This window comes from Dicentrarchus labrax, unplaced genomic scaffold (genome assembly GCF_905237075.1).
Source record: "Dicentrarchus labrax unplaced genomic scaffold, dlabrax2021, whole genome shotgun sequence".
Classification (NCBI taxonomy): domain Eukaryota; kingdom Metazoa; phylum Chordata; class Actinopteri; family Moronidae; genus Dicentrarchus; species Dicentrarchus labrax.
In genome coordinates this window covers 12,150,663-12,166,968 of record NW_026136704.1, presented here as the reverse complement: position 1 = coordinate 12,166,968, position 16,306 = coordinate 12,150,663, and the positions used below count along the sequence as shown (strand labels likewise).

Sequence of the window (16,306 nt, the reverse complement as noted above, 5' to 3'; positions counted from 1 at the left end):
TGTGGTGTGAAAAGTTCTAGAAACATTGTTCTATGACAACCACAGGCTATCACCTAGTAACAGCATCATAAGCAGGAACAAATTTCATACATCCTTTTCACCAGACAAATATATTGGGAATACAACAGTGTGACCCTCACACAACCACACACACTGCAATGAAAGGCTCACACACACAAAGGCACACCAGGAAGCCCGATGCAGAGCGGGTGTCTTACTGATTACAAACACTGTGAGACATCTCAAGGCTGCTATCCTGCTTCTCTCAGCACAGTAAATACTGTAATGTTGCGCTTTCTCTCTTTATTCCTCGCTGCCTTTTCCACCCAGTGTTTGGCTTTCTCACTACGTCTCACACACTGTTTAAACAGAAGTCTAAGGTTTATCTATATTCTGTCTTTACCAAAGCTGGCCTAAGCTGACAGCTGCTAATTATACAAGAGTAGCAGCAGCCAGCTCTGACAGTGGCCTTTTAAACTTGAGGAAACTACATTTACATTGATTAAAGGAATGGTCCACTCAAAAAAGGCCATCTAAACCATACAAAGCGGCAATTTCTTTGCCCTTTCCACAGTGATTGAACACCTTGTAATGGAAGTCACAATATGTAGAAATATAATCCCTGTCCCTGTGCACTCATCAGTCATCTTTTGTAGCACCATATATAAAGATTTCAGCACTGCATGAGAATAAAACGTGAGCCACACACCCAGAAATCTATATCCATTATCGTGGCATGCATGCTTTTCATTTGCAGGATGGCATGGCTGGAGCCATATTGATTTTCATCCCTTTTCCTTGCTTTGTACTGGGTGTAAAAGCTTGTTTCCCTCTCTCTATTTGAATTCAACATGTTAGAAACCACACTGGACTGTATCTATCAATCAAAGGTGATTATCACCAATTTTGTTGGTGCAGTGAACTCAGTGTGCGGCCAGTGAACTGTAGAATTGACAACTTTTGTTTTATTTGAAAATCATTTTCAGCAAAGGCTGTTTGATTGTCTTGTTAGCAGATTTTTTTTTTTTTACTCACTGCTAAGACCATGCCCTTTTGGATGAAAGATGAACAAATAGAGTTCTATCACTACGTTTACATAATACATTACATATGAAAGAAAATGGGTTACTTATACTGTTAGTTTCAAAATGTATTTACTAAAGGACCAGGCTTTGAACTTCTTATAAAATTTAAATGATGAGAACAGTAAAGGATTATGTTATTAACTGTGTCACGATCACTAAATTACAAACTCACTATTAAGGTTTTTTCATTAGCAAATGAATAACTTGGCCAAGTGCTGTGGGACTGATTAGAAATTTCATTATGAATGAAAGGCAGCAAAATGTGGAAGTGTTTTCGCTAACTACTACTGTCAACTATTTTACATATTTAACTTTGATTAAGCCTTATTTACAGACAAAGATACAGATTTTCTGCGCTTTTATATTAAACAAGAGTCTCTGAAGCTAAGTTTACAAATGGTGCATATCAAAATATTAGAACTAATGGCACGTACAGCACATGCACTCACACACAAATCCTTTGCAGCAAAAGGAAATGTCACCCTCATAGGGCACATCTGGAATCACATGAGAAAGAGGCCAGTCTCTCCGTGTGATGTGCTCATCTGTGGAGGAATTGCGATGACCCTGTCAATCCCCTGTTGCCTTCCTGTCCAAAGGCTTGTAATCAAACTCAACAGCAAATAATTTTTTATGCAGCTGGACACTGATGAAATGTGGTATTTTCCCTTTAGTGGCACGTGAAAACCACAAATTCCCCTGTCCCTCTGTCCTCTGTGTAAAAAACAGTCAATGCTGCCATATTCTCCTCTACCGTATCTCCCCCTCCCCCCTTCCATGACTGATGACTCGCCCCCTCGTGTCTTTTGATGTGCAGACTTGAGTGACACAATCATAAAGCAATCAATTAAACACACCTCCTCTGAATGTCCTTCCAGGAGTCTGATCATATTTTCCTGTCCTCGTATTTCCAGAGAGCATGAAAAGGCTTAAGTGGCTTAAGGCTCATAAAATGGTAAAAATAAGGCTACATGGTGATGATTAAAATCCATTTTTTTTTTAAATTTTGTTTTTTAAGACTTAAGATGGTGTGAGAACAACTACTAGGGGTAAAAGTTGGTTCAAGTGTAGAGTCTTACACATAAGAACAAAAATATTATTTAGAACATGAACACATGTAATAGTCAACATAGCATAATAACATAACAAAAATTGCATGTTATATTGTAATGAAGTAGTAAAACAGTAATTGTACCAGGTGGTGAGAAGAAGACCAGGTATTCACTTGTCCTAAGCCCTAGGTCTTCCTCTGCTCTCCATTTATTCTGAGTCACAGCGTGCAGCTCTGACATGCTCAACATCACACATGGTGTCCAGCCCTGCTTATCCTCTTAGAGCCATCTTGGTAAAGCATGAAGATTTTAATTGGTGAACCACGGCTCTTGGAGTATCAGTGAGTCTGTCATCAGCAGATGAGCCAAGGGTTGCAGCAGCTTCAGCAGATAGTCCCTAAATCAGGCTGATGGTCATCCATGTTGGTACTGTAATTTGCTTTGTCGATACTAAAGTTAAAGGTGCTTTCCCATGCCTGTCTGTTAATGGAAGACTGCCTGCTACACAGCCCCTGTCTTGTTTGTCTTTGAGTAGAAAAAGGTTTTCTTAGCAGTGATTGTTAAGCAGTAAGTACCCAACTTGTCAGATCCCATCGCTAGCATTTGATTTGAGCAGCATTGACCCTGATTGCAGTGGTGGGCGAAGCAGCTCCATGCAGCGGAAGAGGACATAGCTCTGTTCTCAGCCAAAAGAGCAGCTTGGTCTCTTTCACTGGATCTTTGAATATGAGCGTGTCAATACAGCCATTGCACACGGCTGCATATGCCCCTCTGGCACGATTCCTCCCTGACTGAATCGATTCAGGCTCTGTTTATCTCATTAGCTTGTAGCGTGTAATCAATCACACAAGGGCATTTGTTTCGGGCCCACAACCCACTGCGTATTATAACTCAACTCCTATGCTCAGTGTGAACATTGTTCTGTCTACAGTTATCTTTAGCGATGACTCCTACATTGAGCTGCATGTAACTGAGCACAGCCTCTTGGCATTAATTCAAATGATCCTGTTTCATTAATGCGTGGTGATGTGGTGTCCATGCAGGCAAAGGACAAAAGACACATGTGCATGAAGCATGTGCACAAAGATTACAAAGAATCTTTTAAATCTGCCCACTTCAAGTCTCAGAAGAGTAATTAACTAGGTGCTCATACTGTCTGTGTTTGCACTACTAAAATGGTGTGTTTTTCATGTCTCTTTTTGCTGTTTTTCATTAAATCACAAGGCTGAGGGAATATCAATTTCCCCACAACTATTTGAGAAAATGTCATACCCAACGCGATCACTGAATTTAAACTGAAGTAAAAGGAGGTATTAATGAGTAAAACAGTTGATGCTAAAGTCAAACACACTTTGTCCGAACTTGATGTGAAGTTGTTCTGTCATGAGTCATATGAGGACAGTGGATGTAAAAGCAGTGGACAGCATCAGACTGTGGCTGGCTGTGGCAGGAACTCCGCCTCAGGCCGAGCAGCAAATGCTGCCTTTACCAATTTCACAGAGTCACTTTGAACATCATACAGTACTTTCCACAAACCACCCCATCACATACATGCGTCACCAGGCAGCGCAAACAATCATTACATTGTCTGATATCTAGATGGCATTTAATGGAACTGCCACTTTATCTTCTCGACAGCAGTAGTAATTTGCAACAGGTGTCTCTGGCAACATACTTTTGCTATGTTCCCTCTGTACTTTATAAAGACGAGGCAAACATAAACAAGACATTTACTTGACTCTCTCATGGGAAGAAAATGACTACAACACGGATTCACTCTCACTGAAATATTCTCAGACTGTAATAGAGTTTTGAGAGGAGACAATATAATCAGTCCCTCAGTGCAAAGTTTGGTTACTCTGTTAAAAACTCGACAACGCCATTCAGGACTCACCTGTCTAACAAAAATGACCATATTTGAATCACTCAGTGACAATAACTGATAGTTGGATTAGCTCGGTGTGAGACTAAAAATGCTGCGGGACACTGATGATAACAATGCTTACAATGCTATACAACTGGGCGAGTGGATGATCCAATAAATTAATGCACAAACCAAGAAAAACAGACAAATATAAGAGGTCCATAGTCCAAATATAGATTTTGTTACTGGTGGCAAAACATCTGGCTGGTTTTACATAAAACTTAACAGTTAATTATATTCAACTCATTTGTTTTCTTGAGCACTTATTATTGTAAATAATAATTTACATCTACCATTAATGCCCTAAAGGCCTGTTTTATCTTTTATCAATGAGTGGAATGTATTTGCACCATAAAAGTGTTAACATTTTACAGCATCAACGTCCATTTTGAGCCCATTTTAATGGTCATCCAGAAGCAGCATGACAATGCTTCAAGAAGGGATCCCACACTCGAACAACGTATTAGGCACTCAAAGGATTTTCCTGGATATGAACATGAAGGGCATGCTGTGAGGGGGCACAGACTACAGATTCCATACTATGAATGCACAAGTCATTGCTCAACTTCTGCTCTAATAATTCCCACATATTCTCAAAATGATAATACTCACAGCCATCATATCTGTAGCCAGATGGTACGGACAAGCTCAGTAGACGTTGCCTGAGGGGCATGGTGCTTCAGCCCTTAGGACTGCATATGTAAACTGCATATCAAAACTGCTGGTTAGCATTAAGCACCGAGGAATGTGGGTGGGTGTCTGTCAGTGTTGTGAAATCAAAATATATGTATCAATAAACCTTAAAAAATCATCATCTTATTCATAACTCGCCAGCCTTCTTTGGTACACAGACACGTCACTTATGAAATGATTATGAAAATGATTATGAGCATGAACAGTTTAAGCTCTTTATTTTGTATCTGTGTTTTACAGTTTGTTCACGGTAATTAATTCTTATAGCCAAGAAGCTCAGCAAATTAATGCTGGTGCAATGCAGGTCAGACTTGCTGCTTACTGCTCGTATAAAACTATTAATTAAAGTCCAAAGCAGAAAGGCGATAAATGTGCATGGTAGATGCTCTGACAGGTCACCTTGCTCTTTAAAACTTCTGACATTAAATCAATTTAGGAAAATTAGTTGGATTTCTGACAGCAACACAATCAAAGAGGCTTTCTCCTCATCTGGTGCTGGGGGGAAATTATTTCATGTAAATAAAAGTCCAGGAAAATCAGAATACACTGGACTGGTTTAAACCCACATTTATTAATGGTATATTAGCCACAACTTAGAAGCATTTACGAGGGAAACATGGACACTCTGCTTTCGTTACCCGTGTGCCAGTGTGATTCAGAGATGCAACACCGTGAGTGAGATGTAATTGGCGCCTACTGCACATGAAATGCCATGACACGAACAATAACAACAGGCTATCTAAGGCCTGTCATCTCCCACTTCTCAGCACGAAGCATTACACCATTTAGAAGCTCTGAACTGCAGAAATGTTGAGGCTTTGCACAATGCACATCAAGTTCCTCTACCTCTCACTGCTGTCAGTCCCACTTCCAAGCCTATTCATTTATGGCCTTGACAGAAGCTGGGTGTTTGTAAATGCTAATATTAACAAGACCTAATTTAAGAATTATGTGGAATAAAAATAAATTCCTCTCCCTGCACTGACACATTCACCTCTGTATTTGCAATTGAGATTTTTCTGCTGTGTCGGTATTGTTGGTCTGGAAATGTAAATATACCACACAAGGAAAAAACATTTATTAATATTTAATCTAGAGTAATTCCCTACTGCAAATGTGTGTTTATCCATCTCACTCAGTCAAAACAGTCAAAACTGCTGCCTACATTACCTCTAGTGACTCTGAATAGGAAAACCCAGACAGCCCTCTCTGTGCCAATCCTATTTCATACTGAGTAACAGGGATGATTGCACCATGGCAGAAATGAGTTCAGCACATTCAGCATCGAGGGATGACAAAAAAACCCGTCATGGTTTTAATAGTGTTGCCGTGGGGTAGATTAGTAAATCAGATTGGTCTCAGATCTAGAAAATCATTTAGAAAATGGAAGCCATAATGCACTAACCCTGGTATTTCTTCTTTATTTTGCACTCATCAGCTGTTTGCAGAGGTCCACAGCAGCAGCTTACCCAACACTGCTGGACTGAGATGCAGGGCTGGAAGGTGTGCAGTTGTATTTGGATCTGTCACTCTACAGTAAACAACTTTACATCTCTCTTTATCAAAGCACTCAATCAGTTTAGATCCTAAAATCATGACAGGCCGTAGAAAAGACTGCCAATGGAGAAGATCATTTCAACTTAGTCGGTCACACCAATGTGAGCTTGTGCCTAGAGTTTGCACTGGATATTGTGCTAACGCCCATTTTGTGTTGATTAAAGGCCTTTATACAAAGTGCAGTGACAGAAACACTATCTCCCACTTCCTATCACTGTGAAATGGGGTGTCAAGGATGTGCTATTATCTGCATATTATATATATATATATATTACCTTACTTGTACCTGTTTGGAGCAATCAACATCCGACCTTTCAAGAGAAATATGATGTGCCCCATTTCAACATTTCACTGAACATAAAAATAACAAGTAGTCATCTAAGCACTCCCTAGAGACATAATTTATATCTGACTGACAAAGGTCCTATTTGTTAATAACAACTGAACAGTTCCTCTGTCCTCTATCAAGATCAACAGAAATGAGATTGAGTCTGTTGATGAATTCTTTTACCTTGGTAGCATCATTATCACCGACAATGGATTCTCAATACGCGTCAAGACTCTGCTTAATAATGAGCAAGGTGTCTTTTGCAGATTGCATCTACATTTACATAATAAACCATGAAAACAAAGATGCAGCTCGATACAGCAATGGCAAGTCTGGGCTGCTGTGTGGCTCTGAAGGTTAAACAAAAGTGAAATATCAAAAGTTGACACCTTCATTATAGAGCATGTCTGCACAAGCTCTCCATCTTTTTGGCCATATACCATGATCCACCAACACTGGTTGAACACAGCACTGAGTCCTCAGTAGATGAAATGACCAAACCAACACACTGCAGCATTACAGAGTGAAGAGGCAGTGATTTTTACAGTGTAACCACATGTTGTGGGGAGTAACTGAACAAGGCTGACTACAGACTAAAGCAAGAAAAAATATTAACATGTCCCATGTTCCATCCCTCTGCCGTACACTTTACTCCCATTACTGAGTCTACTAATACATTCTGTCAATTATATGGTTTGTTATGTCTTAAGATGCCCATAAATGCCAGCCACTTTGTGTTTATTGTTTGTGTATGTTACCTCCTGTATTGTTTACTGCTTGGGGGAATTACAGGACAACCTCTTTAAAAATGCGGTCTCTTTATTTAGAGGTTTCTGCTGTAATTTCGGTGATTTTCTAGCTATTGCAGGCAGAAGTTTGTCCACTCATTGATTCATTTATCAGATTTCACTGAGTGGTGTTTACATATCTGCATATTAAGCAAGGCTTGGCAATGGTGATCTCTTTTGTCTCTGGGAGGTTACTGAAATAATCTCCCAGCATGTTCAGAAGTTATCCTTCCCCCCCTACAGAGATGGACGGAAACTTATAGTTCTCGTTAAAGCTGAGGGACTTACAGCAAAGCCTCTAGGATTTTCTCAAGAGGGTAATTGAGAGAGCTTGTTTGTGTCTCAAAACCAGGACATTTTGTTGTGCTGTGTGTTTGCCATCGTTGCCTAATCTGTGAGTAATTACAGCAGCGATCCCTAGAAGGAAATGGATGTTAATCACATGAACAAAAAAAGCATACAAGCTCATAAGGGAGAATCACTGCTAAAAATCATTCAAATTTGGTGGGCTTAGCTGTTAATGGATTCTACTAGAATGCATAAATAATGAACTTCAGGTTGAGGATGACAGTTTTGGCAACTTTTGTGTACATTCCTCTGATTACTGATGACTACATTTAATGTTCAGCCTTGGTGCATAGAATGTTAAGAATAGTTTATGTCAATGTAGATTCATGACATTGTGTATGTATTTAGCAAACTGCGTTAACTAACAAACACCTCACCCAGTGTTCACCCCCACTGTCAGGTCACATCATTGCTGTGTGGACAGAGTGATGGAAAGGGACAACCTCTGTTATTATGTGAAATGATCATCTCAGCCTCATGACCTCAGACACCCTGTATAACATACAGGAGCATATACTATAGCCTCACTTCACTCCATGCAACTCCTCCTCCCACCGGGCCTCATGCTCCACCGTAGACAAAAGCTGTCCCTTCTCCAACACACTGATTATAGGTTAAGATCATTTTGCCATAAAGGACAGAGTGAAGCTCTTCCTGTTCACTCTCTTATGTTATGTAATTGTAACACTCCTATCTGAAGATAGGAGAGGAGAGAAAGAAAATAAGTGTTTTCCACTCCATTCTTCCTCTATTCTTCACTGTGTGTGGCAGAATATGGTTTGACAGTGGGGGAGGTAAAGCTTGAGGGCTGGGTCAGGAGCTTTGCTTAGTTCCTGTGCCTGTAGATATTGTAGACTGTGTGTGTGTGTGTATATGTGTCTTTGTGGGGGGGCTGTGTGTCTGTATGTACAGTACGCTATGTGACTGCACATACTCTACGCCTCCAGTCGTATCTCTGCTAAGTCTTCTAATCTCCAGCAGGCCTGATGAATGTGAACACAACTGATAGCACACTGCCAGCTGTCCTTAATACCTTCTTTTTTCTAACACAGCGGTACTGCCCCGAGAGACCATGGGCAACCACAAATACACATAATGAGATTATACAAAAAAAAATTCATTAAGAAAACGGGGAAACTTATTTGAGCGTTACTGAGTGAATCAGTAAACAGCATTACAAGCCTTTCCGGCAAATCCATGATGCTGTTCATTTTATTGACACTCACACCAACTTGTTCAGCGAAAGTTGTTAGAAAGAGGCATTTACTATCAGTGTTGCAGATTTCTGTCCAAAAACTAAATTCGGATCACTTAGTCTAACCAGTACAATGATAAATATATAAATCAATATTTAACTTTCAATTGACAATGTCAGATTTATTTACATCCAACAACAGGAGCATTAAAGCATCAACAAAAGCAACAAAAAACAATGAAACCCAAAGATCTCCACTCTTTGGATATAACGAAAAAATTTGAGAGCATGCCCTGGTTTTTAACCTGGTTTTCCATTGAATGAACTGTGATTGGTGCGGTGAACTGTGATGAACTGTCATTTCCAACGTAAAGGTTTTCACAAAACAGTACCTCCCACAGTTCGACTAGGACTATAAAAGGTACACTGGTCAGTGTCAAATTCAAACATATCTCGCAGAAGAAACAGAAGAATAAATTTACTTAAAATGTCCTGGAATAGAGCACAATATGGGGAAAAATGTCAAACAGAAATTGTATGAAAATCCAACTTTAATCACACTTTTATTTGATTTTAACGCGCTTGATTGCAACTTGTACTACGTCCCATCTTCTTCTTATGATCCTCAGTTTTCTAACCTAATTTCCCTTTTAGGTGAGTGGTGATGTCCCACACAGGGACTATATATGGCAACCTTTGCTGAAATTGCTGTAACAAGTCAAGATGAATTCAACAGTTATGGCAGTTTGGAAGAATTGAACATATAATTATTCTGTGTTGCTGGTCACTCCAAGCTGCTCTGATGTACCTCGGGCAAACAACTGCTGTCCCTGGAGGGAGAAAAGCTGCTGGAGAGAAGGCAGAGAGCCTCTGCCAGCGCGAGTCTGTGGAGCACAGTTTATTCTAATTCCTCTGCAGGACATTAATGAGCCAGGATAGTGGCTGTCTTAATGGGCAGCCAGACAGATTTTAAGTGCCCCGTGGAGTGTAATCCACAGAGGTACAACAGCATTGCTGCAAGGCCCAACAGATTGTTCTTAGTTTTCATTTTGCTCTAACTTTGCTTCTAAGCTGTTCATTAAAAAAGGGCATGTGCCCAGTGCATTTTAAGCCCCTGCCTTTGGGACCGCCTGGGGCCAAAGTCAATGCCATCACAGATTTTCATACATTTTGTTTCAGTTTTTGTCACTGTTAACCCGAGCTGCTTATGTTATTGTTAAAAAGAAAACACCACCGTTAGAATCATTAGTTGTTTATGTAGATCTTGAAAAGGAATAATGGTTTTTCATTTTGCAGGCAGAAGTGGATAATATCTATCAACTTCACAAATTTATAGGACTTTAATGGCTGATTAGTTATGCTTTTTTTAAACCACAGTTTCTCTTTACTTTCTATTACCAAAGGAATTCTCTACAGTGAGTTGCCCTTCTTACAAGAAGACCTTTTGGTGGTATTTCTCAGTTAAAATGGGTAAAACTGAAACCAGGAGCTTTATTTTTATTGTCAGTTTTTCAACTTGCATTACACACTTTTAATGTGATATGAGTCAGCCTAACTACACTTGATTGTGCATGAGTAATAATCATATTTTTCTAGATACAAAAATGTCAAACCACTATTTTGCGTATGTTTGCAGCAGGTAGTGTGTAACACACTGAACTAAACTATAATATATAACACTTAACAACATGAAACTCTTAGATTCAAACTGGAGGGAAATTATTGATGTAACCTCAGAAAGATTAGGCTGCTGTGGCATCACTCGGGGAAACAGTCACAGTGGTTAGTATTCATGATCATGAAGAAAATATTCCCCCAAGTTAACACCGACTTGTTTTCCCAACCTGGGTTGCTACTGAATTCCCATGCCTGTAGTAGATTGGTGTTCTGTTACATATAATAATTATAATGAAAGCACAAAGTGGCACTTAGGGTTTGAATGTGTTTTTCTAATGCCTATATTTTTTAGTAGCAAGATGTGAGAAACCTGTGCGTATGAATTATTCTAGTTATATGTACCTACACTTCATACTGTGGGTTGTTCAGATATATAGATATCTATTGTATGTGATAAAGGCAATGTTTTATTCTGCTGCTTCGCCCCTCTGTTGCCTAAGGCTGGACAGCTCCATGACTGAATCTGCAGAGAAGCTCAGTTACCTTCAAAGGGAAACCTACAGCACACACTGAACAGACATCAAACATAAATGAATTTTGCCCCGTCGAGTGGGGTTCAGAAACCTGCATCTGTGAGCTCTAAGTGTAGGTAGACATACTTTACATGCACCCACACACTGCCCTCTGTTTCTAAACCTCCGCAGCCTTGTCAATAGCTTGCAAAACGTTTGTGCAAAGTCTAATCCCTCTGTCTTGTTGGGCTTCATACATATTTATTACACTGTGCAATGATGTGTGAAATGCTGCTGAGTTATCGGTGACGAACATATGAATTCCACATGTGGACATGCGACACCTGCATTTCTACAAGATGATCCATACCTGTACTGTATGTGTATTGTGATGACATGTATTATATTGTATGTCCCCTATTTTATATTCTAGAAGAGTAAAAAATTAATATTTAGTACAAATTTTTTGTAAAGCATGAATAGTTTCACTCATAGTGTTTCTGAGAATTCATAATTTATGAAGACTTAATAATATGCTGTTCGAGTGCATTTTTAAAATATTTTTTGTGAGGTAGTGGCAGAGTGTGGCGATGTGTTTTGCTTTGTCCTTGTGTTTCTGAGTTCCTAACATGTATTGCTTCACATTTCAATGCTTTTTTGTAAAAGTGAAAAGCTTCATTACAGTAATAAAGGGTTGCTCCACTTCACACTGCAGTTACAATGTTTTTTGACCTTCTTCCAGAAAGTAAAGATTTAGATATGACTTTTCCTAATTGACTGAATGCTCTATTAGAAAGTGAGATATTCTAATAAAGCATATAAACGAATCACAGCTGTGGACTCGAAACCTGCTCAACCAAAAAAATGTGTTATTTATGAATAATAATTGTTATAACCTGGTGAAGCATTAATAAAATATTTGATAAGGAAATCAATTACAATTTATGTTTTATGCTGTAAGTATGCCTTGTACATAGTGCCAAGATTATTTCTATTACACTGTAATCTATTCTACTCCATACTGTAACTCATGACGGGACGTGGCAGAATTGCAGCCACATCATGTATGTGTATTTCTGTCCCCTCAGCACTCTGTGTATTGTACAATCAAGGCGAGGGGGCAACCATGAACACAGAGTGAAATGACAAGCATCCATAAATGAGATCTGGATGCTATTTGCTGACATTGCCAGACTGAGCACAAACTAAATATACACATGGTCAGAGAGTGCAGCACTATAGAAGCATGCTTACACCCGTGTAAGAAACAGCTGGGGACATGCACGGCTTCACTGTGAGCATACTGTATAGGCTGAGAAAGGGGCACCAGGTGTTGCTGCTATAATGTATGCAGACTGTGGAAAAGGTCAGGAGTTTAGAAATTGAGGCTCACAAACAGTTAATTCAGTTGTCTATGGAGGACTCTATGCCCTTCTGTGTTTTATTCCCCAGTCTGGATTAATAGGTACACAGCCCTGCAGTGATCAGAGATTTGGGTTCATTTACCCACATAATGTCTCAAATACACACGCTCACAGCTCTATGGCACACTGAATATAAATCAATTAAATGGTATTTTCATATTAGTAATTCCACAAAAAATGATAGCATCAATATCGGCTCTGCCCTTTTTCTCAGACACAGCAGCTTGACTGTAAAAATATGAGCATGAGAGACAGCATATTTGCCCAATATGCATGATGTCATGATGGGTGTCAGCATGCTGTGGCTGGACCTGTCAGAACTTCCAGGGAGAGTCAAGTTGATGTGTCTTGACTCAATGAGTAAGGACTTCAGACTCAAGCCCAGACCTTTGGCACTGTAACTGCACTGTGCAAGATTTTCCACTGAGACTACTGAGAGTCCCTGCTAACTACAAAATGCATATAATTAAGCACCGAACCCTGCAATACTGATATTACCAAAGCATGTTTCACATGCACATTACTAATTATGCCATGCAAATGAAATTAAATGATGATTTGTGGACAGTAGTGCAACATGGATTGAGACAAAGCACTGTTGTTTCTTCTTTACAGAGTTGCTAGTGCACACCTGTGTTGGTCCAGAGAACAAGCACTACCACTGCATCTTTTCACCGAGAGCCAGGGTTTCCTACAGTAGGTAGGTGTCAGAAATGAGAACGTACATCCCACTTAACTTCGACTCAAGCTTTCCTTTTCTCAAGCCAATGCCCCCTTTCTGTTCGCTTCCGTGGACAAGTTGTTATTTTCTGTCTGGAAGGTAGTGTACGGCTCCCCAGGGTCACGACTGAAAGTGTTCTGTCAGACTTTGCTTTAGAAAAACACACACTGCATTTATGTCTATCATTCAACCACTGCCGTCTTCTTTGGTCTTCATACATTTTATTTCTTTCCCTGGATTTTTTATGTGCACCATAGGAGACCAAATTCATATTTCATGAAAGAGAGAATTTAATTTGCATCTATCAGATGAATGAAATCACTGACTCTATTGGACCTTGTGCAGCAGCAGCTTTGCTGGTCAGTTGAGAGAAAATCTCTCCATGCCCTCTCTGCTATCTCAGCCCCCAAGTGCTGATCATCAGGATTATCAGCAATTCTTTTCATCAGGCCGACAGTGACTCTTCTTTCTACCCCCAGCTCACACTGCCTCTCTGCAGCATGCAACATGCATAGATTTCCCCTCACTCCGCTGCTGTACACAGCGACCCGGGGACAAAGATGGCAATCTCCCCTACTGCTGTTCCAGACCTGATCTGCATGGAAATTGGCTCATCTCTGTCAAGCTCATGTGCATGCTTTCAAGTTACTCTGGGATATATATCTGACCCTGTGAGCCAATCAGGCTCAGGATAAAAAGCAAGATAAACTATCATTATTTTTTACCTCATTCAGAGACTTCAGTGTGAGACTGCTATTCCCAAACGCATGCGGCAGAAGGACTCCCATTGATTCTAGAAATCCCGTGTTTGTCCCTGTTGTGTGTTGTCCCCCACTTCCTCTTCCTTGCCCCTTGTCGAAAGAGAGGCAGCATTCAAAGCATCCCTTTCTTTTATTCTGCCGTGCCAGCTGACACCCGCCTTCATCCCTCGGATGATGGAGATAAAAAAAAAGAGAGAGAAGGGAATATAAAGCAAAGAGAGGACACGGGCTCCCAGGATTTATATCCCTCCCTTGCTTTCTCTCCTCACACCAGCCGAAACAGGCGCATGAGGGGAAACGTCGGGGTGGCAGCGATGTATGCGCTCTTCGCCTCTTCTTTCTCTTGCTCTGCCTCCTCTTCTCCACTCTGCCTCTCTTTGTATCTCTCCCGGTTCTCTCTCTGCTCCTCTCTCTCTGTCTACGCGCGGCTCGTTGTTTCACACAGGAGCAGGCTGCTCTGTCGTGGCGGGTGAGACGGCTCTACGCGCGCAGAGACATCTGTGAATGTGCTTATGTTGGGGTTGGGGGGGGGACTAAAGTAGCCTCTTAGCTGAGATTGAGACCACCCTCCCCTCCTCCCTTTCAGAGATGGGCTTTCTAATGGCATGTACCATTAAAGCTCGGAGCAGGGTGGGCTGCAGCACTGAAAGGAGAGAGGGGTGAGAGAGAAAAGGGATGGGGGAGTCGCTCAGGGAGAAGGAGAGAGGGATAGAAAGAGAGCGATAGAGAGAGGAGGGAGATGGAGAGTATGTGATGAAAGAAAGAATGAAAGAGAGAAAGAAAGAGTCCAGTTCCATTGTGTATAACTGTACAGTCAGTTAAGTATGCATAAATAAGTGACAAACTGCACATCTCTGCCCTTTTGTCTTTTCTTTGCAGTTTGCAGATGCACACATGACCTCACTATACAGATCCTTCATCCCTGATAAAGACGTTTAAAGACAACAGCTTGGACATATGCAGAATCACTGTACAAGACAAGAGCATATGTTAGTTTTGGCAGGGGTGAATTAATTCTGGAAGAGCTGCAATTGTGTCACAGATAAAGCATTCCCTCATGCATGATTGGCTGCACAATAGCACATGTGCAGAAACATATTGCGGAAATTGGGTGGAATGAACAAAATTTTGCATGCACAGACAAAAGTCATTTTTGGTCAGGAGTTCACGGTGTTTATGTCCAGATGCTACCGTAGCTTCAGTGATTGGCAGGGACAACCCCGATGCCAATTCCACCACAACATTTCCATCCCTCTAAAAAAAAGTGCACCATCTAATTTCAGGCGTCACTGAATAAAAAGCCTGTCTGCTGTGGAGGTGAGACAGCGTCTGGTGTGAGGATCAAAAACCATCACCCCAGCCAGCTCACCTCCCCTGAGCCTGGAGACCAAAACCTGGCTCTCTTAAGGAGCTCAGCCAGGCCAGAAAAACGGGAAGAGGAGAGCTGGAACACAGAGGTGGCCCTGCTCAAGGGAACCACAGTGCTGGACATTACACTGTGTAAAACAAGCTGGAGAGAGGCAAAGAAAAGGACATCATTTCAGTATCACATGCATGAAAATAAACAAATTCATAAACAGGCATCTCTGCACGTTTGGGTTTTAATTACATCTGATATATGAAACCTCCCCGACTATTTTTCATTTTGCCCTTACAGTATGATGAAGAAGAGCGGGTAGCAGCCAAGAGGGAATTGAAATCACTAAATTGTTGTGAAGAGCGCAGCCGCTAATGTGATGGTGTGTGCGTGCCCCTAAGCCTGAATAACCTGAAGAAAAGCCGTCAGATGATCTAGTGACTGCGTGCTATATTTCGCTGCAAAGTGTTATGTGGTATTTTGAGCTTCAGTCCTTGAACTCTCATGACTTGAGTTGCTGAATCAAAAAACACTTGACAGAACAATTTACTGGAAAGGATGAGTGTTTCAGGGTGGCTTCATCATGTGTAGAAAAACAGAAAAAAAGGGGTTGTTTGAGGTTCCAGGGAGCGTTCATCAGAGAGTTGCATTTGAAATGTTGACATATATTTTTTGAGCACCAACCAACCAAACAGCTTTAAGGTGCTGTTAGATGGACTTTTAGCCTTCGGGCAGAGAACAGGCTAGCTTTTTCCCCTGTTTCCAGTCTTTGTGCTAAGCTAAGCTAACCAGCTGCTGGCTGTACCCTCATATTTACTGCACCGACACACATGAGAGTGGTGTTGACCATCTCATCTAACTCTCAGCCATAAAGTGAATAAGCATGTTCCAAAAAATTGTTTCTTTTAAGACTGTCGCCACATAACAAAAAAGGTCTGGGAATT

General features: G+C 40.8%; 1 protein-coding gene across 4 annotated transcripts in view; it reads right to left on the bottom strand.

The window, feature by feature from the left end:
* b3gat1a (beta-1,3-glucuronyltransferase 1 (glucuronosyltransferase P) a) overlaps nt 1-14,549 on the bottom strand; it is a 72,311-nt gene extending 57,762 nt beyond the window's left edge. For 2 of the 4 annotated variants that reach the window (XM_051398352.1, XM_051398354.1), the window contains exon 1: nt 13,970-14,548. The gene's annotated coding sequence lies outside the window, so the exon portion shown is untranslated. Of the gene's footprint in view, nt 1-13,969 lie in introns of all 4 variants that reach the window. The other 2 variants (XM_051398353.1, XM_051398355.1) reach the window with 2 other exon arrangements.
* Between the last annotated feature and the right edge of the window lie 1,757 nt (nt 14,550-16,306).